The 22,665-nt window shown below is 46.1% G+C and overlaps 1 protein-coding gene across 8 annotated transcripts in view; it reads right to left on the reverse strand.

Moving 5' to 3' along the window:
* Positions 1–22,665, reverse strand: part of BMAL1 (basic helix-loop-helix ARNT like 1) — a 354,823-nt gene that overhangs the window by 67,404 nt on the left and 264,754 nt on the right. For 7 of the 8 annotated variants that reach the window (XR_010383397.1, XM_064492559.1, XM_064492560.1 and 4 more), the window contains one exon: positions 718–790. The exons of the other annotated variant lie outside the window; for it this stretch is intronic. The gene's annotated coding sequence lies outside the window, so the exon portion shown is untranslated. The remainder of the gene's footprint in view (positions 1–717; positions 791–22,665) is intronic. 8 annotated transcript variants of the gene reach the window in all.

Raw genomic sequence — 22,665 nt, forward strand, 5'->3', positions numbered from 1 at the left:
TGCCATGTCACTTCTTTGCCCAAAATAACTTCCATGGCTTCCCACTGCCTTCAGGACAACGTCCAAGTGCCTCAGCCCAGCATTCAGGGTCTAGAAAAGGAGTGGGCAAACCACAGCCCACAGGCCAAATCCAGCCCACCACCTGTTTCTGCAAATAAAGCTTTACTGGAACACAGCCACACCCATCATTTACATATTATCTGTGGCTGCTTGCAGGCTACAGTGGTGGAGAGACCGCGCGGCCTATGAAGCCAAAATTGTTTACCGTCTGATCCTTTACAGAAAGAAAAGGTTTGCTAACCCTGGTCTAGAATAGTCAACAGCAAATCCTGCCAAAATTCTTGCCCATTACTCCTTTTGGGTTAAGTTTTGCTCCTGTGGGTCTGCTGCTGAGCCCACTTTCTACATCTTATACCCTGAAAAGCTTCTCAAGCCTGAAAAGCTGTTGCACTCCTCCCTGGACTTCCGGGAGGCCAGCTGGGTCCATCCCCTGCACCCCGGGATGCCCCTCCTCTGGCCTCTCTCCCTGCACCAACCACAGAAACCTACAGTGAGATCCACTTCTCCTGTGGCTTCCCCCACCTGTACGGTAGGCTTCTCTAGGTCCAGGCTCTGTAAACTCCCCAGAGCAGTGCCAATGATAACCACCTTGCCCTTCATTCCAAATACCAATCCCTCGATAGCAGAATTCAGTAGGAAGGCATCAGACAAACTTACCAATGAAGGCCTAGCATTCCACATTTGAAAAGTTAAGCTTGGGTCCAAAAGCATGCACTCTAGCCAGCACCACCTAAAAGCCAATGAAATAAGAGTTTAGCTTTAAAAGAGAGTATTTATACATTTTCTTTAAATTTACAACTCCAAATGAGTTTTGATTTACTGTCCTCCCAGGATGCTTATCTCTGCTCCTCTGCCTAGAAAATCCTGCTCATCCTTCAAATCCACTGGACAGTGTTTCCCTGGAAGCCTCCCCAGTGCCCTAAATGGGCCAGGCACCTCCTCCTCTCAGCTCCCATGGAACACAGTGGTAACACAGTGCACAGTATAGTATAATTTGTTTGGGAATGGGGGTCCGCAGACTGTAGGCTTATCCAGAGAAGAGATTTGGTAAATTCATCCCTTCCCTTACCCCTACTGCCTAGAATACTACAGGAATTAAGACAGTTCTCAAAATATATCTGTAAAATGGGTGGAAAAATAACCTACTTAATCCATTAACATATGCCTGGGTATCTAAAATTCTGCTAGGCCACAATTTTCATCACAGAAATGCATGCTTCAATCCTACTGCTTTTAACAGGCAACAGTTTAACAAGAAGGATTAATGGAATTAATCTTCTCAATGCACACCTTTGGAATGACACTCCCTTGGGCAGAAATCTTCAGAGGCTCCCAGAACCCAAGAAGGCAATCCCAGCTCCATAGCCAGACTGCCAGGCCTGCACCAATGAGCCCAGCCTGACTGCAGCCTCAGCTCATGTGGTCTCCCCCAGTGGCCCCTACAATCCAGAAAGGACTGATGGCCAGTCCCTTCTCTCAGCATTCCTTCCAGCTGGACGCCTTCCTTCATCCCCTTCTCTCCACGCTATCCCCTTCTACTGAAATGGCCTCCATTTCAAACATCATATTCCAGACCAAGGTCATGGTGGGGCCCAGTAAGGAATTTTTTTCCTTCTCTCTGATTTTGTATATATGTATGGGGAGGAGGGATGTGGTAAAACACACATAAAATGTACAAGCTTAGCCATGTTTAAGTGTTCAGCTCAGTGGTATTATATGTGTTCATATGGTTGTGCAACTACAATCCAACCCCAGAACTCTTTTCTGCAAAACTGAAACTTTATACCCCGTAAATGATAACTCGACCTTCTCTCTTCTTCCCAGGCCCTGGTACCCAAAAAGTCTTTGTGGAGTGGATGAATGGATGAACGAACAAAGACGTGAGTGAATCTGACCTCAACCCTCTCCACAACAGCCAAAGTACTGTCCCTTTCTGCTGGATGCCCATGGTACTATCTTCACATCTTTCTCAGACTTATTTCAACCAATCTTAAATGACCCTTTTTTGCACAACTGTATTCTTCTTCAAGGCGGGGACTATGACTTATCTGAAAGGCTATGCTTGGGTCCAAAAGCATGCATTTGGCCTCTCTTCCATGTTGTTAGATCCAATGGGCAAGTCTCAGTCCTCATCTTACAGCTTTTGCTACTAACCATTCTGTCCTGTTTGACTGCTCTCTTCACCTGGCTTCCAGGATAGCACTCGTAGTTTTCCACTCACCTCTCTGGCTGTTCTTCCCTTTGCTGGTTCTTCCTCACCCCCCTGCTTCTCACTGTCAGAGTGCCCCAGGGCTCGGTCCTTCTCTCCTCTCTTCTGTACACCTTCAGTCATCCCCTGGGTGATCTTACCTAGCCTCATATCACCTACATGCTGCGGATGCCCAGATTTCTCTCCAAGCCGGGACCTCTCCTCCAGACTCCTGGTTAGTATATCCCACCGCCTGCTTCAAGTAAGATGTCAAGTGGACAGAAGGTCCACATGAGATCTGTTTGATGTCTCAAACTTGACATGTCTCACACAGACCCTTGACCTTCCCCCTGACCTGCTCCTCCCAGAGTCTTACCTATCTCAGTTTAATAGTCTTCCAGTTGCCCAGGCCAAAGGTTTAGAGTCATTCTCGTCTCCTGTTTCTTTCTTTCTCTCTTACTCCATATCCAATCCTCACCAAAACTGGCTTCTACCTTCAAAATACATTCAGTATGTGACCACTTCTCACCTCCTCCACCATTACCATCCGAGATGATTGCAATAGCCTCCTAATTGGTGTCCCTGCTTTCCCTGCTTCTATTTTTGGTGTCACTCCTACCTCCACCCATACCCTATTCTCAACACAGGAAGGAATCTGTTACAACATAAGTCAGATTATGTCATTTCTTTGCTTAAAATCCTTAAAAGTCTTCCTCGTAGGGACAATGTCAAAGGGATGAATGTTTCGAGAGTAGACCTGCAGACCCAGGGGCAGGCTGGTGGGGGAGGTAGGGTCTTCAGGCCAGTGTCCTCCTCCCAACCACCTATTTCTCCACTGGTAGCCCTGATGCAGCTCCTATTAGCTGGTTCCTTAAAGAAAGGAAACTTTTTAAAGGGAGAAAAATACAACCAATAAGCTTCCTTTTCCAGTTAGGGCACGAACACTCACATTTCTTAAGAAACAGTAAGAAAGATATGTCAAGTCTGCCACCACTTAATAACTAGTTTCCAAAGATAAAGCTAGCCTTCCAGAGAACAGTTATTACCCCCTTGGTGCTGGTGCTGACTCCTCCTGAAGCCCCCTTCTCCCTGGACCCTCCAGCTGGTCACCAAACTCTGCTTACCTAATTGTCTCCAGACTTGATCCCCCTCCTGGACCTCCCTGTGGCTGGAGGTAAAGTCCAAATGAAATAAGAGTCCAAGGACTCGAATTAGCTCAGGTCTCATCGGCTCTCCTCGGAACTACAATAACAGCCTCTTAACCAGTCTCCCAGCTCTTGTCATTCACTTATGTCCAACCACAGCTTCACACAGTGATGATTTTAAGAAAAAATTTGATCAAGTCCCCTGCTTAAAACTCTGCAGAGTCCCTACATTGCTATACTATAAACTTTCCAAAAGATATTATAGTAAACCATAGTAAATATTCTTTTTTAATCTTCCCTAGATGCTTTTCTTCTGCCTTCTTCTCAAAAAGACCTTACTTGACCCAGTGGGGGTGGGTAAACCATCCAGCTCAGGTTAGAGTAGTCCACTTCCTAGCCACAGTGATAGGTCCAAGAGGACAAGCTCCTCACCCAAGCTGGGCCAATCAGAGCCTTTCTCCAGAATTGATACATGGATGCAGTGAAAGGAGTTCTCCTTTCACTGGAATTGCTCCACTGGGGCTGTCAGCAGTGGTGCGCCCCCAGGGAGGGTGGCCTGTCTGCAGTGGGAAAGATTGATGCTAACACACAAAGAACAGAAGGTGCCAGATGGGCCACCAGTAGCATCAACTCCCATTCTGGAACCTCACTTCTGTGAACTCCTACAGCATCCTTCCTAGTCACGGAACCAATAACTACCCCTTACCATCAGCTAGCTGGAATCCTAGCAGCAGGCCCACCATGACGTTTCCTGTACGTGTGCCTTTCTCCACATTGTGTCCTCGGCCCAGAATCACACTCTTTGGGTTTTTACACAGCAGCCAGGCTTCCCCTGTGGAGCCTGCCCTGAAGGGAAGCACAGTTAGTCTGATCTTCCAGAACTGCTCTAAAAGGCCTGGAATAGACCCACTCTGCTACACTTACACCCCTTCCCTATCTCCCCAACCCCAAAGCTAGTTGCCCAAGCTAGAAACCTCAGACTCACATAGTCTCCTCGTCCTTCCTTGTGGCCCATGTGGACTTCCCCTACTTCCTTCTGCCCCACGTCTACCATCATAGCCCAGAACCTCATCATTTCTCCTCCCCGGGCCCCGGGTCTCTCTGCCACTCCCCGCACCCGATCATTCCTCCACGCTGCTGTCAGGTTGAACCTCTGATCGCCTTCATACCACCTACAAAGCCAAACCCCTGGTATGAAGGCCTTACATCTTGGCCTCAACCTAATTCTCTAACTTCTCCAAACCACTTCCACTTCCGAAAGGATAGAGTAGACGTACTTTTCCCCATTCCACCTGCCATGTACAACAGAAACCGCTGCATGTGACGGGTAAAACAAACACAGGGACACTCTGAAAGGCAGAGTGAAGGAGACAGACCTGTAAGAACTCATTTGGAGCTAAAGAACCTGGAAATGCCAACAAGCACAGACAGAAAGAGACTCCAACAAAAGCTTGCTCCCTCAAGCAAGATGGACAACTTTTAGATAATAACCACTCTGTTTCAGCCAAATACCACAGAAAACCCCATGGTCCCTCCCACACCCATACAGTACAGTGCAAATGACATTTGCAAAAAACCCTACAACTAACCATGTATTTAATGGTCAAAGACTGCATGATTCCCCCGAGATTAGGAACAGGCAATGCTGTCCACTCTCACCACTCTTATTCAGCAGAGTGCTTGAAGTCGGAGCCAGCACAGGAGACAATAAAAGGAAATAAAACATACAGACTGGAGAGGAAGAAATTAAGCCATATCTATTTGTAGATGATATGACTGTCTAGATAGAAAATTTTGAGGAATATACCAAAAAAAAAAAAAAAATGCCTACAACTAATTAGTGAGTTTAGCAAGGATGCAGGATATAAGATAAAAATGTTTAAAATATCAATTGTTTTCTATATACTAGCAATGAACATGTGGACACTGAAATTAAAAATACAATACCATTTACAATTACAAAAGAAAGAAAGAAAGAAACAAACAAACAGACTTAGGTGTAAATATAGTTTTTTCCAGCAAATCATTCTATGGTTTAGCCACATGAGTCTACTCTGCCAGCAGGGCAGGAACAGTATATTTGTTTCACCCTCCAGTGCCCAGCACCTAGTAAGCATGCAATATTTACTGGCACAGCTCATACCTTGCTCTGTTTAAAATAGACTTTCTTCCCCTTTATGCTCCTAATGAGATCACTGTCTACTAAAAAGTTCTATCTCTTGTTTCTGCCTTGGTGGGTTATGATTGCCAAGGAAGAACCAGGGAAACTGTTTCCACTCCGACTCCCGAACACATTTATGTTCTTACATTACAGACAGCAGGGATTGGAAGTGGCCTCTGCAGGCATCTCTCCGTCACGCAGAGGGGACATTGGGCTCCTTCCGCATCAGTCCAAGGGGGCCCCAAGGCTCAGCCCAAAGATGCCAGGCAATGATGTGAGACCACAGCCAGTGCTGTCCCATCCAGGCTCTGTGCTGGGAGGAGCTACAGATGTCCTCCCTCTGAAAACTCAGTTATGGAAAAGAATTGCCTGTCTGTGCTAAAGAAAGTGCTGTGGAGAAGAGGCTATGGGAGATAGGCCAGGGCCCAGAGGGTGTCTGGATATCTTTTTCCAAAAACTTTCTCCCTCTATTTACTTCTGAGGGTAGAAAGTGATCTAATAATCATTTAACTAAAGCCCAAATCTCAGAACAATCCTAATTCCTCTCTTTCCGTCACACCCCCCCATCGATCCCACATCAAAACCTGTTGTTCCACCTCCAGAATAGATCTCGGCATCTCCACCACCACCACCACCACTCGGGGCCTGGCTGCTCACATCACTCACCATGACATGACAGACTCCGACTTCTCTCCCTGTGTCCTCTCTCAACGCAGCAGTCAGTGATCCTTTCACGATGTAACTCACACCAAGGTATTTCTCCTCCTAAACCCTGAAGTGTTCCTGGCTCTCCTTGTTATTCACAGTGCAACCAAGTCCCCACAATGACCTTAATGGCCTAGCCCCCTTACTTCTCTGCCCTCACGTTCCACCACGTCCTCACCTTCTCCTCACTCCACTCCAGCCATCTGCTGTTCCCATGGAATAATGCTCTTCCCCTGTTAAACCCATGACTCACTTCACCTCATTCGCTGAGGTAGCCACTATGATATGAGTTCACCAAAACCCATCTCCTTTTTCTTGTGAGCACGTGGTTGGACTACATTTTCCAGCCTCCCTTGCAGCTAGGAGTAAACATGTGACTGAGTTCTGACCAGTGGGTAGGGGGTGGCATGCTTCTTCCCGACTGGCCCATAACAACTTCCCCACAAAGCCCTCTATTTTTCCTCATCCTCCAGCTGAATGGAAAGGAATCTGAGGGCCTTGAAGAGGGTGGAGCCACAGGACAGAAGGAGCATGGGTCCCTCAGTCACTGTCAGGAAGGCTGCCAGCTTGGCAGGAGAAGCCACACTGGACTGTCTCTATAAGAGAAATAAAGTTCCCTTAGGTTGATACACTGAGATTTGCAGGTCTGTTTGCTACTTAACCTAACAATTTGGTCTCCTTCTCAATGAAGCTTTCTTTGATTACTCTATTTAAAATCCTCCAACACTTCTTGGCTGTCCTCTTTGCTTTATTTTTCTCCATAGTCCATATTACCATATAGCATATTGTATATTTTATTCATTATTTTTTCTCTATCTCCTCAAATTTAAATGTAAGCTGAAGGCGGGAATTTTTGCTTTCCCTACCCTCCTCTTTGCTGTATCTCCTGGGTCTAGAACAGTGCTTGCCATGTTGTAGACAATCACATGCTGTTGAATGAATGAATAAATGAATGAATGAATAGACTACAGGGGCCCCAAGGTCAGAAAGGCCTGGTTGGAGGCCCAGCTCTGCCATTTACTAGCTGTGTGACCTGGGGCAAGTTACTCTACCTCTACCAGACTCATTTTTTCATCTGTAAAATGAGAGGAAGCAATAGTACCTTCTTTACAGAGACTGGGAATAATTAAGATCATGAACATAAATCTTTTAATACAGTGCCTGGTAACAGCTCAGGCTCCAGAAGTGCTAATTGCCACTGTTATCAACCCAGAGCCAGAGGACAAGACTGGGTGTCAGGCCCTTGCAAGGTCACTGGTGGGGCCATGTATCAGAGGAAGGAAATGAATGGATATTTACATACACAAACTCTTCTGGAAGAAATCGTGGCAAACACCTAGGTAGTGAGATTCAAGAGCTGCCTAAAAGTTCTCAGTAAATTGCAAGCGATCAGGAAAACATGACAACTGGTGTCTGCGGTGATGAAAAGTGTGTGCCGAGTTTGCAGAAAAGCGCTGTTCTGGAGAGAGCACCACCCGGATGATGAGAGATCACTTTGTGCCTTTTAAGAAACAATTTTCACAGCAAACCTTCAGAAAAGAGAGGCCTCTTGCATCATGAGGACAAGGTAATAAGGCTATAAAAATGGAACTCAAATAAACCACACACAGAGCCCACATGGGCCCAATTTTCCAGGAAAAATAGCGATTGCTACTGCATTCAGATGAGGCAGTCACACTTGTGCCTGAGCACAGCAAACAGCTTTCAGAAATCATTAGGCTGCAGAAAAGCCACTGGGTTTGCCAAATTAGCGGTGCCAGCTCTCACCTGCCCCTCTCTGTCATCCTCGCCTCTTTCTACTGAGAAGAGGACCCAGATGATGATACCCAATGCCGGCACCTGCTTCACTGTCTTCAAAATACAGACCCTCCTGAAGTGAAGAGTACCGTGCAGTCAGGAGAGCCCAGGCTGCATCTCCTTGTGTCTGCAGCCCAGCCGCCCCTCTTCACAGGCCCTCTCGGCTTTCTTGTTGGCTCAGACCTGTTTTCAGATCTCACCTCCTGGGACTCTCTGCAGTGCTAGGCCTTGTTGACAAACCTCCTCCTTGACACTCCTCCTTCCTGTGGCCTCTTACAGCTCTCACCAAACACCCCCATACCCACAGCTGCAGTCCCTCTCATCTCCAACTCTGGCCCCTCTTCCACCTCTGTACCTATAAACATGGGTACCCAAGCCTCTAAAATATGGTGTCTACCCATCTTTCCGGTTCCAGTCCCTGTTCTTTCCCTCTATCAGAGGCAGGACAACTTCCTGGTTAGAGGCAGATATTCTGCAGCCAGATCAGCTGGGTCTGGTCTTAGCTCTACAGCACTTGGGCAGTTAATACATTGTTTTATGCCTAGTTCTTCATTTGTAAAATGGAGACAATGATAGTACCTTGCCTGGGTCACTGCAGGGCTTAAATGAGTTAATATAGATGAAGCTCTCAGAATCATGCCTGGCACCTGACACTCTTCATAAAATGTGTATGCATATGACCACTATGCCTGAGCCTTTGTTTCTGCCAAACTCCAAATACCCACCGTGTCCTTCCACCTCACTCTGGCCTTTACCTTTGCTAGGAATGTCCAGGCTTCTGCTCAGCCAGTCTGTAAGGTGCTGACCAAAGCACCACTCTTCAACACCTTTCTATATCCCCCTGACCCCAGCTGCCCAATGAGATGGAATTCCTTCTCAGCAGGCCGTGGGGCTGACTTCTCCCAGGGCCCTCTTCTTAATCTCCCTTGAATAACCATCAGTTTTAGACTTGTTTTATCCTTCCCACTCTCAGTTCATGAGCTCCTCAGAAATAGGGGTGCCTTGGGTTTCTTCCCAAATTTTTATTCTACATTGTAAAGACTCAGTCAACACTTGCTGGATTAAGTTGAAATGCAAAGTCTAGAGCCTGGGTCTACATAACAATCAACAGAGGCTGAAACAACAACAGATCGGCAGGACAGAGGAAGCCTTCCCCATCACCACAAAGGCAACACAGATTTCAGGTTAAAAAGAGGACAGGGGACCAAGTCAGTGATGTTTGTTTCCCAGTTTCATTCTAGCCATTTACTGCTGGCCAAGAAAAGGCCAAATCCTTTTGGCAAGTTCACAGCCTGCTTGCACTGCTAAAAGGACTTCTAACAGGCTTGCTTATCTTAGGAAGACATATTTTTTCCCTCAAAAATCCTATTTACTGTTTCTTGTTTTAGGCTTTAAAACAACCTTAAGACGAGATCATTGTTTATTTTATTTTGTTATGGTTTTAAACAAAGCACCAACAATACGGGGTGACAAAATTCCTCAATTTGAGCAGGTAGATGATTCCTTAAAAGAATGTACCGAGCTCACATCCACGCTTCAGAACAAACAAGCCACGTATTACTTGTAAACGCACAGCCTTTCACGGATACCTAATTTCACATTACTGTTGCCCTGTTTTTTCATTCATGGAAACACAACAAAGACTTTCCTAGCATTTAAAGTAAAATTTTAATATATCCTCATGATGTTCTTCTTGGGGAAAAAAAAATTCTGATTCTCTATCTTATCTTGGGCCGTTGCCATTAGCTGGATAAATGCCAACCTAATGAAATGATTCTGTTAACACACAAAGATGGCTTAATGCAGCGTTAGCAGAAAGAGCAAAAACTAGAAATAATCTAAATGCCCAATAACAAGCTCACAGCTTACTGAAGACATTCCCCTGCTAGAATGTTATGCAGCCATCTTAAATAAGCATGTTGAAAACTAGGGAGCCACGTGGGATAAGGCTGAGGATAGCATCTTAAGAGTAAAGGGGATGTAGTGTGTCGGGATACATGTTTGTGCCACTAAGGTTGCCCCAGCTGGGCAGATTGGGCCCAGGGTTTGAAGCAGGAAAACTAGAAGAAAGCTAAGTAAACAGGGCCAGAGGGGAAGGTGGTAGGAAAAGGAGAACCCTGGGCATGGGGCAGGGGCCAGGGCCCCGCTTAGGAGTACAGAATGGGAGCTGGGAAAGGTGCCCCAAACCCAAGGTCATTTCAGGAATTTCATCCCAAAGCAGGCAAGGGGAATGGGAAGAGAACCCTTTCATTGCAGAATGAATCACTCCCTGGGTGAGAGAACAATTCTAAGACCCCTAAGACCCTCAATGTCAAGCCTTGTCCTTTCCACAGTGTAGCCACTGGGCTCCCACTGGAAGGCTCAGTCCTTCCCAAGCCTCTGAGGCTAATCCTGCCCCAAGGCAGGAGGGATTTAAGGGGCTCTAGCCCAGAAGCCAGGGATTTAGCTTGTTTGCTGATAGTCTGGCAGATAAAGAAAGTGAGCCCCCAAGAGAACAAGTATCTTAGCCAAGGCCACACAAAGAGTTATGGGCTAAGCTGACGCTTGAATGTGAGTCTGCCCGCCTCTGAGCTTAAAGCTCTTCCATACAGCAACCTGATGCCAGACTGACTGACGACCAGAGTGCACGAAGCAGTGGCTTGTGAACAGGTGAGCCCAACCAGAGCAGAGCAGGAAGATCCTAGGGACCCTAGGACACCAACAGTTGCTCCCAAAGAGAAAAAGCCCCCTCCTGCACCCCAGGCCATGCCTCTAACTCCTCAGCCCCCATAAGTGAAGCTCTGCTGCCCTGTGGGTATTGATGCTGGTACCTAAGGGCATGACTCCGCCTCCGCTGTGCCACCTGTGGGTCCTGCAAGACAACTCCACCTCCAGACAAGAGAAAAATGACTCCAGAGCTCCTCCCCACATCTCCTGTCCCCCCTGATTCCTACCCCTACTATCAGAATCCCCAGCCTGGATACCTCCTGTCAATATAAGTGGCCAAACCCACTGCCTGGTTTTTGAGGTCCTCCCTCACAAGGCCCCAACCACCCGACTAACCAGATCTCCCAAGGCACTCATCCCCCTCCCCAGATTGGCCAGGGGCTGCCCCCTCGTTCCTCATTCCATCTCCAGAAGCCATGTTCTCCTCCCCCACTTCAAATCCCCTAAGAGCCAGCTCAAGCTTTCTCTTCTTTTCCCAGGTCTCCTCTGAATACACTGGCATTGCTCACACTGTCACCACTGAATGACCCCAGTCCTTTGGGGCCTGAGCAGCCAAAGTGCCAGGCATTCACATGTGGAACAAGCAGGCCACCCAGACACCATCATTCAAAGGACTATGCACAGGAGGCCCTCTTCTCCCCAAAATCTGCCTTCAGTATCCCATTAGAAATTCCATCTTTTAAGTGGCTGTCAAACTTCCCCTTGACCCCCAGGAGAGGGGTGCAAACATTAGGCAGTGATGCTGGAGCCAGGACTGTGGGAAAGGGTCCTGATGGATTCATAAGCTCCCCACATGCCTCGGCTGTCTGCAGTGAGCACTTCCTGGACTCCTACTATGTGCCAACTGGTGGGCCCAGGGCATGAAGAAACAAATCCAAACATGCCAGTCTTTGCCCTGGAGGAATTCAAACTGAAACTGGGAAAAGAGTGAGATAAGCCTTACTAAAAGCATTGGGATAAATACCACCCAGAGAGAGAGGGCACAGAGGGAAGAGCAGCAAGGAAGAGAGGTAGCCGTGATTTAATTCAACCGAGAGGGGGCTGGGGAAGGGCTCAGAGAAAGTCAAACGTGAGCTGGTCCCTGAGGGCTAATCAACAACAGTAAAAATAAGTGCAGCCAGCATGCACTGGGTGCCGACTGTATGCTGAGCACTGTACCAAACACTTCACTTGCTCTATTGCAGACTCACTCACTCGTTTATTATGGATCCCTGCTACCTGTCAGGCACTGTTTTAGGCACTCTGGATAAAGCAGTGGACAAAATAATCACTAGTCTCTGCCCCCAGAACTTAGGTTCTATTGAAAAAAAGATAGACAACAAACCAAATAAATAAGTAAAATATATCATATGTTAGACGGTGATAAGTGCTAAGAGGAAAACTAAAGCAAAAAAAGGGAAATATGGGACATAGGGGTGGAGCAGTGGGCTGTGGTACAACTTTAAGCAGAGTGACTTTGGAGGAAAGACCTGAAGAAGGTACATGAACAAGCCATATGGCCATCTGGGGGAAGAGCATTCGAGGCCGAAGGGCAGGCAGTAGAAAGAGGTTTGGCAGGAAACATGCCTGGTGTGTCTGAAGAAGAGCAAGCTGGAGCGGAATGAGAGAGGAGCAGGGAGGGTCAGTGAATACAGCTGTACAAGTTGTGCACTGTACAACTCAGGAGGGCGCCATTTACATGCACCACAGGGCACTATGCAGAATCCAGTCTGCTCAAATCCACACCAGGCCCCAGGGTGGGAGATGAGGCCAGAGAAGTACCAGGAAGACCTGTGGGCCAGGCTAGGGCTTTTCCTCTGAGTGAGACAGGAAGTCACGGTCAAGAGGGTTCAGAGCCAAAGGCATGACCTGATCTGACCCTATCTTCACGGGATCACTGGGCAGACAGCACACAGTAATGAGTCAGGGTGGGAAGCAGAAGACTTCTTCGGAGGCTACTGAAATAATCATGCTCAAATATGTATCGTATTATCCTTCCAATCCCATGAGGTTGGTTTAATGATCACTCTTTCATAGATAGGGATTAGGCTCAAGAGAGATTTGGTAACTGCTTGGCAGTGGCGGAACTGCTGAGATTGGGTCGCAGGGGATGAGAACATTCCAGGTGGGGTGAACAGCGTCACCCATGGAACAGGAGCTTGGAAGGCCTGGCACACTCGGGGAAGGACAGGCTCGTGGTCCAGGGGCGCTGGAGGCTGGGCTTGCACACTGGGGGCCACGGCATCCATTGAAGGCCCATCTGTGGCCTGCCCACTCTTACGTGGGTGCCCACCAGCAGTGTCCTAGGCAAAACTGCTCCCTGGACCAGCACCACTGCCTCCTAACCCATCTCCCTGCCATGCTTGTCGGCCCCACCTCAGTCCACAGGCAGCCAGAACAATTCTTAAAAAAATTTAAATCAGATATTATTTTCTTGCTCTTAATGCACTGGTATAATCCCATCATGCCTGGTGACCAGCAGACCCTTAACTGACGTCGAGTGAATAGATGACTCCCTCTTCCCTACAGCCTCATCCAGGGGGAAGGACCGCTTCTTCCATGCCTCCTCAGCAGGAGGGGAGTCTGCCTGACAGCCAGGTGCGGCCAGTCAGATGAAGGCCAGGCCACCATATTAATCTGTCAAAATTCACGAGGAGAGAGGTGAGCCATTTGGACCACCCTCGGGGCAACTTTCGGGTTAAGGTTTTTAAAATAAAATCACTTACTCCAGAGGGACACACTTGACCAAGTAAAATGAGGTCTGCAGATATGCTTGGGCTGGGAAGACTGTCACAGACACCTCGTCCCACAGCTCTGGACAGCTCTCTGAGTGGGGTCGATGCATAAGAGCCGCTTAGGGCAGACAGAGCTGCAGGCAGGCAATGAAAGGCTTTCCTCACGGAGTCTGTGAATTTAAGGGGTGGAGCCAATGACTGTATTCTTTTCTGGAGGCTGAATACAGTGGAGCCTAATATTTTCTCAGAAGCTGGGGGCAACTATGAAACTAGAGCTGAAACAAAGTATTACAGATGTGAATCAGTGACTATTTGGAACAAAAGGATATACTTCCTAAGGATCACTACCACTCCCAGGGCTTAAATCCAGGCTCTCTGAGGGCCAACTCATTCCAAAGCCTTTTGTAATAAGAAGCTGCATAAACACACATACATACACACGCATGTATGCAGGTATATTTTTAAAGGAATGGCAACAACATCAAAAGAATGAGAATAATAACAAACTCTCCCCCCCACCCCCACCAAGAAAACTGAATTTAGTAACAAAGACCTTCCCTAGTAGGCCCAGGTAGGAGTGTTAACTGATCACTGCATGAATGACTTGTTCTCTGGTTAAACAGCACAGTATGCGAGTGGGAGAGGAGTCAGGGGAGCTCTGGAAGCCAAGTAAGTCCCCAGACCCTTTCAGGAGGCAGGTAACTTCAGGTTTTCTGTGCTGTACCACACTGGTACGAGGCAAGTTTCAAAGGCTCTGCTCTTTGAGCAGGAAGATGGGAGGAGAAGGGTCAGCACAGCACAGACATAACGTCTGTAGAGGAAGGGGGTTGAATCTCCGTGGGGATGAGGGCCCTGTTTGTCCTGGATTTCAGAGCAAGGGGACGCCAAGAGCAGGGCAAATGGCCAAGTCCCAGTCTGACAGAGAAGTACAACATAATAGAAGAATCAACAAGGATGTTCAGGAAAATTGCTTTTATGTGCCCAACTCCAAGCTTTTCTGGGTAGTCAAAAGCCAAGCAGATAAGAGAGGCGGAAAGATCCTGGGACAGTCAGTCATCCAGAGTTTCAGAAAGGACAACAGCACAGTGAACTGTCCTAAATATGTCCAGAGATCAGACTTGGCCATGAGGAAAAGGACTGGGAGTGGCTGGTGATGGGGAGGCAGGGGGTAGTTAATTAAAAGTAGTTTCCTGAAGGTAACAGCCCAGTGGACAACTGGAGGGACACTGAGAGGCTGATCCTCACTAAAAGTTGAGAATTAGGGAGAAAATATAAGCTCACTTGAGACAAAGCTGCACCATGCACAAATCTAGGCCCCTACATGCAAACTGGCTCATCACCCCTCGGAAAAGATGGACATGTCCAGAGATGGGCAGGTCAAGGGACCCAGATAGTCAGCCCCTGGCTCACGTCCTCAGCTTTTGCTTTCTCCACCTGCAGACCCCAGCCTGGCCTGGGCTGACTGAATGGGAGAGGCAGCTCAGAGGCCTCCTTGATCTCATCCATCTGGTGGACACAGAAGGAGCCAGGTCTTAGAAGCATCCTTACTCTGGCCTTCCTGCTCCCTACAAATGGGCACGTGTAACCACCTCTGGGGCCATTCTTACAATCTGTAATTATTTTCACCACTGATTTCTCTGTGAACTGTTCCTCTCTCCCACCAGAATGAAAGCCCCGTGAGAGTAGAGGCCAGCTCTGCCTTGCTCATCACTGTGCCCCCAGCCAGCATCTAGAACAGTGGCTGCCACACTGCAGGACCACAACAGATGAACGGATGGCCTGGGGGCTGCCCAGCTTCAAACACCAAGCATTCATCCCCAAGAGCTGTGCCCGAGCCGCCCTGCCAGGATTGGACTAAGTGCTGGATGGATGGCCCAGTGCCTTCCCCAAGGCTCTCAGCCAGCCCTGCGCCCCCACCCCTTCCCTGCAGTCCTAACCCCTCCACCGCACCACATCCTGGGAGCACTGCTCAGGTCACTCACCTGAGCAGTAACAAGAGCGAGGGGACACTGCTACAGGGAAAAGGACAGTAAGTCCTCTTCAGTCTAGAAAAATGTTGGTGGGAAGAAGCCACAACCAAATCTATAAAGTCATGAACAGATGGAGGGGACACTAGAAATGGAAGGGTTCCTGAAAGAACAAAGGACAGGGTCACTCCATCTGAGGGTAACAGGGTCAGGGGTAACTGAGGGACACAGCAGTAGAGGATAAAGGAAAAAACAGTCACACAGCGAGTGGGAAACCTGCAAAATTCATTCCCTTAAGTGATAAAAGCTAATCAAATTCCAGGAGGAGAGTTCTCAGGACTTCTTTCCTAACACATTATAAACCCTTAGTTTTCTACATTAATGTCCAGAAGGAAAACATCCTCTTTATAGCAAGTTCCTAAAAGCCTCAGTAAGAAAATAATCTGGATAGGTCTGAGTTAACATGATGGTTTAGAGCCCAGGTCAGGTTGATTTGGCTGGAGACTATTAATTTTTGGAACTAATTTTTAACTGGCCTTTTATGATTATAAAGTAATACATGCTCATTGTTGGAAAATAGGAAACCAGAGAGAAGAAGACGAGAACACAAGTCACCTCTAATTCCACAAGCTGAGAACCACTGCTAACACTTTGGTGCATTTCCCTCCTTCTATGAATGAAATTTTAACAGAGTGGAGGGCATACTGTGAATATAATCTCAATTCCTGCTTTTTTCCAGTAAATTCCATCAAGTTCCAAGAAAGAAGTTCACCCTCAGTGAATAAACAAATTAAATAACAAAATGAATAAAAGAAACCCTTCATGAAGTTAAAAAAAAACTGATTATTCCACTGAGCCCCCGTTTCTTCAGCAAAAGAAAAAAAATCACAATGGCTAAGATAAAAATGGCGCATAAGGTAGAAATATTGAGCTCGTCCTTGCATCCTCTTACCTATATATTTTCAAGAAGTATTGTTTTGAACAAGCCACACATTTTTTTTTCAAATCAACATAAGAATCTTATAATTGCATCTTACCATTTTAAAACAAAAGAACATATTGTAGTGTCCTTGGGAAGGATTCATCTTCTAATCTGCAGATGAATCAAACTATTTAAAAATGATAAGTTCACGAGGAGGGTACAGTTCAGTGGTAGAGCACATGCTCAGCATGCACGAGGTCCTGGGTTCAATCCCCAGTGCCTCCATTAAATAAATAATAAGAAGGAAGGAAGGAAGAAAGAAAGAAAGGAAGGAAGGGAGGGAAAAAGGAACAAAGGAAGGGAAAAAGGAACAAAGGAAGGGAAAAAGGAAGAAAGGAAGAAAGAAAGAAACCTAAGTACCTCCCCCTGCCAAAAAAAAAAAAAAAATTGATCAGTTCACATTCATGGACCATGCCATCCAAATGAAAGTCTTATCTCCAGTTTTATTGTATTCTGTGACCTAAACTGTGGAGTAAGCAAATGGCCTTGCCAAGGATATATTATGTGTCATGTGTTACCCAGATGGGAGCTGTCATGATGTCTGCCTGCATCCTGGTGGGGTACCTGGTCTTATATGTAGGCCCATGGCCTTGGCCAGTAGAGAGAAGAACCTCTCTGCTTTGTAAAGACTGTCCAGGATCAAGCTCTCCTTAGCATAATGCATTTTTTCCATCTCTCATAATATTTCACATATCATTCAACAAACGTATCTGTGCCAGGCACTGGGTTGGTGCTGGGGACACAAAGTTGAGTAACACTGATGTTGTGCCCACTTCCACAGGGATGCAGTTTGCAGAGCACGTCCTCAGCCATTGTCCTCACACTAAGCCTGGGAGGCAGAAAAGCCACCACCCTTGTTCCCATATTCTAGATGATAAGGCAAAAATTCATTGGAGTATTCTGCCCCTGGTTATGAAATGGAAGACCTAGACTCAAACCTAGGTTTTCTGACTCCTAGTCCAGTGCTCTTTCTACTGGTGAATCTCTTATTGCCAGTTGAAGTCTTCTGTATTATTCATATTCCCTCCAGCACCTGGGTTCCACCTGGCTGCCCAGTTTCTGAGCAGTGAGTTGCCCTGACCTCTAGATGGCTGCATATGCCCTGGTTTGTGTGCTTTCCTAGATTCTGACCCTGAGCCCAAGCATCTTCCCAGCTTTCCTAGCACAAGCCTCAAACTCTACTTACTCCTTCCCATAAAGTAGCACACTGCTAGCCTCCCACAGTGTTCAATCTCCCTTCTACCCTGAGAAACAGATTTTGCTGGACTCATGGCCTCCCATCTAAAGATATTCCTCAGCTTCCTTTGCAGCTAAATATAGCCAAATGACAAAGTTCTGGCCACTGGGATAGAAGTATGTGCTACTTCCAGGTCTTGCCCTAAAAATGACCACATGTGTGACTCCCTGATCCTTTCCCCTGGGAGATGGTAAAAATTAAAGCTTTTACCTTCAACCACCAAATGGAAGCCACGTGTTGAAGAGTGAAGGCCTGGATCACTATCTACTCTAAACTGGTACATGAGAAAGAAATCAGCTTCCACCTGATTTCAGCCAATGTGTCTGTGGATCTTCTTAATACAGGAATTTTCTGTGTCCCAACTAATACAAGAAGCTTAAGTGAGACCAGTTCTACATTCTTTTAACGAAGTCCCTTGCTGCCAATTAAATGTCTTAAAGGGGATGTTCAAAACTATATAAGAAAGTGTTCCATTCAGGTTTATTTCATGGAAAACTTTTCAAAAATGAAATGACCAGGATCACAAAGATGATTTATGTTTAGGTCACAGGAAAAATTGAGAGGGTCCAGAAAAACAACCCAGCCTCCAGCAGTAACAGGAGGGGAGTGAGCTCTAAGTGATGACACAACCAGTCCTCTCTCCTGCAGTTCACTCCATTCCTAGAAAAGGCAGAGGGCTGAAATCACGAGACCCAAGGCTAATTTCTCCATGGAAACAATGTGATAATTAAGAGCTTGTGTTCCTAACCAAGAACTCTATGGTCAACTCTTTAAAGAAATTATGTAAACTCCACATTTTATCACCCACTGAAACCTTGAGACTTTTAAAGATAGAAGGACTGCTGCTCCAATAACATACCACAGGAGATCTGTGTGTATTCGCTAGCAAAGAAAGTAGGTGCAAATCAATTAAACCCAACACAGCAACCAATCACGTGAGCTTTTATTTATTCTGAGTCAGTAACAGTGTAGTGTGTAGCACAAAATACTTCACCTTAGTAATTCCTGCTGACTTCTAAATATAGTAAATCAGAACATTAAGAACATCTTCAACAGAGTGAGCAAAGAGGAACTTGGGAAGAGAGAAGTTGTCAGGAAAGTGGTGTTTATTAAGCCTGACTGCCACTGACTAGCTCTGGGACCCTGGGCAGTAGCTTAAACTCTCTAGATATTTCTAGCCTACAAAGAGACTTTATAATATCTCTCCTCTTAAGGTTGTGGTGAAGACTAGACAAGAAAACACACATAAAAACTACTTTGTAAATCACACATGAGAGGTGAATGGCATTGTTATTAGGATCATGACCTCTGGAAAGATTTTTGTGGTGAGATTTTGACCAGCATCAACATGAAAATGAAGCAGACTACCAACTACCCAGGCACTTTTTGAAAAACTGACCCAGAGCAATTCTTTTATTGTTCTGTCTTCCCCTCTTTAAAATCCCCTCATATCCATCAGTCGGCAGGAGTTAGTGAATCTGGGGCATTCACCCTTGGCATCCATTTGTTCACAAGTCACTGGACAGCTGGCAAGAGCTGTGAGATGTCAACCATGGGCTGTGAAGGAGGAGCCACAGTAAGCTGAGGCTACTGGATTGTGACACGTCTATCAACCAAAAATGCCTTCCAAACACCCAGTGTGCTGTCAGGAACCTCAAAACCAGATTCAGGAAGCATTTTAGGGCCCCAGGAAAAGAGAGGCAGAAGGCTGCAGCAGGTAAGCATGCAGGCTCTAGAGTGAGACTGTCCTAGGTTTGAATCACAGCTTTTCCACTCACTATGTACCATTGGAGACTGGTCACAGTCTCCCTAACTAGAAAGTGGGACTCACAGTGGCCAGCCTGCAGGGCTATTGTGAATATGAAACAGGAAAATCATGTAAGCACTTAGCATAGTTCTCGGCAGATGGTAAATACTCAAAGGTTAAGTACTGCTATAATTATTATTATGAATAATAAATATATCATGCAATGCTCACAAAAAATTAAGATTTGGCAAGTTTCCAGTCCTTCTTGTCAAGACTTTGTTACAGGCTTTGTAACCAGGTACTACCTGGACAGCAGGCTGGCTCACCCATTAATTCCCTGGGATAATCAAGGTTCTTCTGGATTCCTGCCTATTGCCCCAGGTGAAACATCTCAGAATGCCCAATCGCCCAGCTGGCTAGATACTGACACTTGTTTTTCTGGTTCACAGCTGCCCATCGCTATCCTGAGATGTGTATGCCAAGGAGAATAGATTTAGTTAGGTTATCTGTGCCTAACTTTTCCATTCATGCCCAGGTTGGTTCCTATCTCTGAGGGTGAAATATATTATCATCTTTAAAATAGGGCCCTATCCTGCAAAGTGAGGCCCGTCAGCACCCATCTGGTGGACAGCGCCACATCCCTAAACGCAACCTGGAGGCTGGGGAACTTCTGCGCCTCCAGGCTCTCCCTCAAAGGCCTGAACACCTTCACTATTAAAATGATAACTGCTGCTCCCAACAACCGGAGAGCAACTTTACAGCTTTCAAAATCCATATTCTTTCCTTATCTCACTCCAGCATCAGAACCACACTGTAAGGGACTGGACAGGAATTGTTACACCTGTTCCACAGATAAAGAATCAGCCACAATTTGAGACATTAAGTTATTTGGCTTAGGCTATCTGGTGCTTAGGTAGCAGAAGGACCCTAGAATGCAGGCTATCTAGTTCCCAATTAGCTGCTCTTTCCAGAAAATGTGAGTATTTGTTTTTAAACATTTGACTTCCATAATGGTGCTTTGCTTCTGGAGAATTCATTAACCAAGGTGTCTCGGTCACAGTACAGTGCAGATTCACATACTTGAAAGCCACTCACACAGGCAGATGTTCCCCACACTCTAGAATTCTAAAGGATGACTGAACACAGCCGTGCTGATTAACATAATTGACAATTAATTCCCACTTCTGGCTCCTTTCAGCTGAATCTCTGCCTGGATTCAGCTAGGAGTCTCTGATCAGGTCTCTGCTGTAGTTAGTCCCTCTGCTCCAATCCAACTGGAACACTCACACTGGACTAATTCTTTAGGGAGAATTATTTCACATCACTAAAATCAGAATCAGAATAATCATAAAGCAACTTCAGTGGTTGTCTACCAGTCTCTATCTCAGTAGGTAAACTTTGACTCTTCTAAAAAATGAAGGAGTGGACTAAACAGAGCCTTGTCCATTTCCAGATCATGACTGTAAAACCCCCAACCAAACCCAAATCCTGCATCTGGAGGACACTGGGAGACAGAGGAGGACACTGATCAAGAGCCTCCATGGCCTGGTTTTTAAGCCTGGATCCACTGCTTCTTAGCTATGTGGATCCAGTAACCTTCTTAGGCAGGTTACTGGATCACTCTGTGCTTCAATTTCCTCCTCTCTAAAGTGATGCTAATAATAGTACCTACTTCATGGGTTTTGTAGGCATTAAATCAGATAATATACATAAAGTACTAAGGACACCATAAGAACTCCTCTATATTAGCAACTATATTGTCTGAAATGAAGAACCCTCCATTCTAGGCAAGTCTGTGTCCCTGGATACAAACTGGTCATTCCTACCTCTGTGCTTTTAATGATGCTATGTTCCCACCCACTTATTCCCTGGAAGCACCTGTGCTACCCTTTTCTGTGACTCTAAATTCTATCCACCCTTAAAAGTCTGGATTAAATCTCATCCCTTGCATGAAGCCTCCTCCCTGCCACAGCAACTCACAAAGATCTCTCTAGTCTCTGGATTCCTGTAGCAATTATAGAACATCTATAACACATTACTGGCCTTGGATTATCTTCTCTCTGCAAATGAAACTGCAGGTTCCTTGGCCACAATGACTATTTCTGCTCTTCTTCTGGGTCTAGCATGGTGCCTGGTATATTGCCGTTCAGTTATTTGTTGACTGAATAAAGAAATGTGTAGTACTGCACCCAAAGAAACATGCAGTAAGTTTTCTTTTAGTTGCTGTGGCTCAGCTATTGACTTGCTGTACTTTGGAGCCAATTAAAGATAACATAAAGATGAACATCAGCAGGGCAGGGACAACCACGGCTGGTTAAGTCCTCATCATCCATAAAAGATACTGATATCTGGATGACTTGAAGAATAAGAAAAACACAGATGTGAAAAGGAAACAGTAACCTAGAATCCAAAGTACATTGCAAGACCAAGCTCATGAACCTGTCCTGTTAGAGAGGGTGGAAAAGTTAAGGTTTTCCCCAAGCTGAACACACTCACTCAGCAATGATTTATTGAGTGACTACTCTGTGCAGCCACCGTTGTAGTTGCTGGGGATACAGCAGAGAACAAAACAGACAAAATTCCTGCCCATATTCCAGCATTTAAGGAGGAAGGCTAGGTATAACACCACCCTCTAGCTCCAAAGTGAAATCCGCAGAGCAACAACTTCTTGCACCAACTCCTCCCTATGCCTTTAGGTAAGGAAAAAAGAAAAAAGAAAAAAAAAAGGAATGTACCATTTACAAGATATCAAACAGAGGCAGTGCTAAAAGTGCACTGTCACTCCCAGTGAGGCTCCCCTCACTCTAGAATCTACTGTGGAAGTTCTCCATGTAACACTCTGCACCCAAAGTCAGCTAAACTCTAAGCCTCCAACACCCTAAGTCCCAACTGAGCTCTGAGACTAGCATCGTTTAAATATCAAACCTCTCAAATGGCAAATGTGGCTCTTGAGGCCAAAAACAAAACTCAGAGGTGGGAAAGGAGGAAGGTGGCTGGAGTGGTCGTTAGTTACAGGATCAGGTCGTTTCCACCACTGCAAAACCTAAGGCTCTTTTCTCCCTTTACAGCAGAAACCTCTTCTATCATCTGAAGCCTTAAAAAAATTTTTTTTTCTTCTAGCAGGATACTGAAAATAGCTTTGCATTTAACATTTAAAATTGTTTTTGATCCCACACTCTTTTAGCTCTGCTCTCTCCTGCAAACTCATTCCATTCCCTAAGGGCACTTATAAGTGTATTTCAAAAGCAGCAAACCA

The sequence above is a fragment of the Camelus dromedarius genome, chromosome 12 (assembly GCF_036321535.1).
Source record: "Camelus dromedarius isolate mCamDro1 chromosome 12, mCamDro1.pat, whole genome shotgun sequence".
In the NCBI taxonomy this organism is placed as follows: Eukaryota; Metazoa; Chordata; class Mammalia; order Artiodactyla; family Camelidae; genus Camelus; species Camelus dromedarius.